Raw genomic sequence first — 5,483 nt, 5'->3', positions numbered from 1 at the left:
TGTGGCTCGCGAGCTGCAGTTGGCCAACCACGGACCTAGGCTGCGTTTCTAGGCCGAACCACATGAAAGTGTCATGCTAATCTGAGCCTCTCTGAACTCAATATCCTCATCCATGAAATAGGAGCGGTAACGCTGATGCACATAACGCTGATGTACATAACGCTGGTAAACCTGGAGGCCCCAATTACAGGGCCTGGGCCGCGTAGCTGTGCAGGAGGTGGTCGCTGAGTGTGAAGAACGTGCCGGACACAAGACAGAAATGGATGTAGTCACGTAACCGCAGACGAGTGAGGAGGACCAGCTCCCAGTTCTTATTTTGCTACTTAATTAGCCGGATGGTAAAGGGTAGCAGACTTTGCCCAAAAGATGCCACTTGGACATAGGATTGTTTTGAGTGAAAGGCGCTTGAAAAGCAGCACGTGCAGGAAGGGGACTCTGACTCCCGCTTCCTGGAAGCAGGCGATGGAGCTCCCAGGTGAAAACCGTGTTCTCTGTAGGAGAAAAAAAGACACATTCTCATCGCCAGAGAAAAGGCTGAGAAATCCTTACCTTCCTTTAGCACCTCCCTCCTCCCCCGTATGTTTTAGCTTCTGGCTCCCAAATGTGTAATAACAAAACGCGCATGCTCCTCTCCTGCTCATCTGTCTTAGGTCAACTTAATGCTCGGGCCCAGCCAGCGACTGTAGGAGGGAGAAGGAGCGTCCTGCGCCCCTTCAATGGCCCTAACCGCTCAGAGCTCCAGCGCCCCTTCTGTAAAGGAACCTGAAGGACCGGGTTATCCCGCCTGCTCTGCCCTTTGAGGAGCCATTCCTCTCTGTGTGAAGAAGCCCCGCAGGCAGGCAGCGCCTTTGCCCCGTGCACCTCCGGGTAGTCTCTTGCCCGTCCCTCCGAACCTCTGGCTTCTTTCCCGTGCCTCCCGCCAACAGAGGACGACACGTCTGGCCTCAAGGTCGGTTAGGCTTCCGGAAGCTCACATTTCTCCTCATCAGGAGCGCGGCTGGAAGGCTTGTGAAGGGAAGAGGTTGAAGCTAATGGATAGGAATGAGCTGTGGGGGTTGCCTGTGAGGCTCCTTTATCATTTCAGCCCGATCCCTGGTTACAGAGGAAACTGAAAGTCAGTCTGTGCTCAATGGCTCCTCGTGGGGAAAACAAGGAAGGAAAGAAATGACCTAACCTTGATGGTCCTTTTAAACATTTCCCCATTTTCAGTTCGGGTTTTAGTCTAAGTTCCCTCCTTGCCCTTCCGCGACGTCAAGGAAGTGCTATAAAAGACTGCGCTGCTGCTCTCTCTATGGACCGCAGGGGCCATAACCTCCTGCCCCCACCCTGGGAATGCTCCTGACTTCTAAATTTGCACCATCAGCAGCAAGAGGAAGGAAAGTGTGGCGCGACACACCTCTGAGGTAGCACGCCGTGTCCTAGCAGCTGCTGCGGCTCTGTGACAGCTTTTTCTTTTCCTCTGCCTTTCACCCTCCCTTATGCCTGAGACCAGCCAGCACCGTTCTGCCTGACCCCTCCCAGAATCCAAAAGGAAAACCGCTGCCAGCACCCAAGCTTAGTACACTAAGAGTACTTTCTCCATAAACAAATGAAAATGAAAACAATCCAAAATCTATGGGACACAGTGAAACCAGTCCTGAGAGGGAAGTTCATAACACTACACCCCTAGCGAAAAAAATAAACCAGTCCTGAGAGGGAAGTTCATAACACTACGCCCCTAGCTAAAAAATAAGAAAGGAAGGATGGAAAGAAAGGAAGGAAGAGAAGAGAAGGAAGGAAGGAAGGAAGGAAGAAAGAAAGAAAGAAAAAAAGGAAAGAAATAGAAAGAAAAGAGAAGAGAAAAAAGAAAAACTGGTAATAACTTATCTAACCCTACAACTTACAGAACTAGAGCAGTGGTTTTCAACCTTCCTAATGCCCCGACCCTTTAATACAGTTCCTCATGTTGTGGTGACCCCCAATTTCATTGTTACAAATTGAACATAATTAAAACATAGTGATTAATCACAAAACAATATGTAATTATATATGTGTTTTCCGATGGTCTTAGGTGACCCCTGTGAAAGTGTCGTTCGACCCCCAAAAGGATCGCGACCCACAGGTTGAGAACCGCTGCACTAGAGCATGGTGTGGTTATATTTTTATTCCACATAAGCCTGAGCTCACAGCGTATGGATCCCCAACACAGGAGCTGCATGTAGAGACTGCTCCTTATCCTGGGCTGTCTGATAACACTTGTGCGAGGGTCAGGGAGGAAGCCAGGTACCCCCTATCAGGTATGCGTGGTGATTGCTGTGATCATTGGTGGAGGATGGATGACTTTGGTTGCCAACAGGAGATCCAGTGTCTTAAAGACCAAGTGATCAGTGTAGGAGATGATTTTCCAGCTCCAGCAAACTGGAGTGGGTCTTCCCTATCCATCCACCTCATGGCTGCGGAGGATGGGTAGTGGGTCTTCCCTCAGCCATGAGGTGGATGGGTAGGGAAAACCCACTCCAGTTGCTTCCTGGTCCTGAAATTGCCGCCCATGAATACAGGAAGGGCTCTGCTACAGCCGACTGGGCTCCCTCCCCTCCCCTCAATGAACAAAAAGGCACTTAGGCTCTGGGCACCACAAAGTGCTCGTCCCACATGTACCCACCGGGAGCACATCTATGTGCACTGCTCTCTCCACCTGCTGGACTGCGCTGTTGGTAACACACAGCGTCCAAATGCTTCCGGCCAGCTTGTCAGGATGTGCACACAGTAGCAACATAGGCAACCAAGGCACAAAAAATGAAAACTGATCTCAAAGTGGATGCTATGGCCTGGATGGTTTCAAAACACTATTTTAAACGCGAAGATCTTGATTTTGCCTCTAGGTGGGGCATTTTTAAGCAATGATACATTGGACCCATTTTAAACACCTTTTTATTCCATTTGAAGCGAGGGATCCAGATCAGTTTAAAGTCCCTGAGGTGGATGCGCCATTTTGATTGTGGTTTTGTTTAAACAAATGATTGCTTAGTTCCCTTCTTAGATTATAAACAAAACAAAACAACAAAAACAAAAATAAACAAACTATAGGAATCACTAGCAAGCAAGCTTAGAAATGGTTAGATTCCACTTTACCCAAAGATAAAGCGACTGGAAGCCATCCCGCTTGTGCATCCCTCTAAACGAAAAAAGGAAAGAGGCTCAAGCCAGAAAACGGGACTCTTTTGACATCCATGTAAGCAGCTGTAGGTGAAGATAGAATCCGAGGCTGGTTGATCGATATTCATGGACTCTCGTTGCAAAGGCTAGATATTTCTAAACTATCCCCTTTTTTGTTTTAGTTTTGCTTTATATTATTTTGCTTTTTAAGTTTCCAGCTAAGAGATGTCCTTAAAATGAGCATTGCTGTGTGCAGGAAATGACAGCATTGTGATACTTGGAAGCAATAATATGCTTCAAAATAAGGTCACTAACCAACAAATGCCATCGAAGTTCCACACACCATTAGAACTAGGTTGTGTGTGCACGAAGCTCAGAGAGATCACTTAAGCCTTCCACAAACTTGTCTTGAAGAATCTGATACATGATCTTTTGTTGTAATATTCAATCTGTTGTTTTTCCACTTGCTTTCAATTCATCACCACCACATACGAAAGAGAAAGTAGAACAGCTTGGGGTGGCATACAAATATAATTACTCTTTTGAAAGTATGCATATTTATCTTTTTTTTTTTTTGCTACTCCCATTTCACTTCTTTTTCTAGCTCTAAAGAAACGAATGCTCCTTGCTGGTAATATATAGCACTTATGTGTTACTTCTAAGTGAGAACATACTTTTTACAATTTCTAGGCCACTGATTGTAGTGCATTTTTAAATATTTCCTTTGCATCAAAAAGGAAATCAAATGAAAGCACATCAGGCTTGAAAGGCCACTGGTGGTATCACAGAACCTTAGCAAACCCATCTGCAAATGACAGCTCAGCTCATGGAGTTTGCTCAGCACACCACCTTTAGAAGAAAATAATAACCAAAAAAGGAAAAAAAAAAAAGAGAGAAAAAAAATCTTCATTAGAAAGCTATTTTACCACCTTTAGAAGAAAATAATAACCAAAAAAGGGGAAAAGGAAAAAAATCTTCATTAGAAAGCTATTTCCCCAAACTCCATATAGCTTTGACCACATTTGGCTCAATTTTCTGAATTTACATCTACAATTACATCTATAAAATGATAGGCAAAGAATTCACAACTGCCATTTAAAAGCCAAGCAGACCACGCTGGTCTTAATCACCAGTGTTTTCCCAGCCCCACAGAACAGGGCCTGTGAGGTTAGAGGTGCTTGATGAATGCTACTGGATGGATGGATGGATGGATAGATGGATGAGACAGATGGATGCAAGGTACTGCAATGCAGCAAGAAACGCTATTTAGTATTTCTGTGTCTCATCTTTGTAACTCTTTTCTTTATTTGTCCTGTGACATGTGACACCCCAGGCAGGCAGACCCAGGTCTGCCTTGTGCACAGTTGTACCCTAGATCCCAGCAGAGCTGGCCATGGAGCAGGGCCTCTGTAACTTTTGTTGAGCTGTCACTGCTTTTGAATATGAGTAGGCCCTACTTTCAGGAACAGTTGACCCAGAAATCCAAACTTAACAAAAGTAAATAAATTAAGACTTAAATTCTTAAGTTTACAGAAGTGTTTATTACAGGTTTGCTTTCATAAGCAAGCCTTGCAAACATGCCTCAACTTACAAAAATCTTCACTCACGTGTTAGAAGCACCATGTGGTGGGAGACACAAGCTACACCTAAACCTGTGAGGATTGTCCAGTCGCAGAGCTACATTGAGATGGCCAGTGTTAGGCCCCCTCGGAGCGGCCACCGCCCAACCACCAGATAAGATTGTGCTGAGAAGTAAGACTGGCACAGACTGCTTTCTGGGTTGAATTTTGTCCCTTCAAAGCCATTGAAGTCCTAACCTCCAGGGCCTTGGAATGTGGCTATATTTGGAGACACGGTCTTTAAAGGGGTAATTTAGCGAAGCATCATTTCAAATGGGTCTTTCTCTGCATTTTTCACTGTTTTTACTCTTTCCAGATGTGATGCAGTGATTCCACCAAGAAGGCCGCCTAATTCACATCAACTTCCCAACAGAAAGAGCACTAGATAATGCTTTGCTTTTATTTTCAACAATCAACAGGAATTTACTTAGCTCCTGCTATGGGGAAGACACAAGACTAAGCATAGCAGTTAGATAGATAGATGGGTGTTGTTTCTGACTCTTAAGAAAGACATGAGTTCACCCGGAAGGAAAGGAATCAAACCTTCCCCATTCCCCCATCCCATTGTCCAAATACGATCACATCATTGGGACATTTTTCACAATTGCTTTTCTAAATGTGGTAGAAATATAAGTGACTTAAGTAAGCCCTGAGTCTTCACTTAAGATTTTGGCCCAGGAAATGCAGGGTATCCCTCCCAAAATGCATATACACTTTAATAGCTGATAG

The sequence above is a fragment of the Myotis davidii genome, unplaced genomic scaffold, assembly GCF_000327345.1.
Source record: "Myotis davidii unplaced genomic scaffold, ASM32734v1 scaffold449, whole genome shotgun sequence".
Taxonomy (NCBI): domain Eukaryota; kingdom Metazoa; phylum Chordata; class Mammalia; order Chiroptera; family Vespertilionidae; genus Myotis; species Myotis davidii.
Note: the sequence above shows the minus strand (reverse complement) of the source record.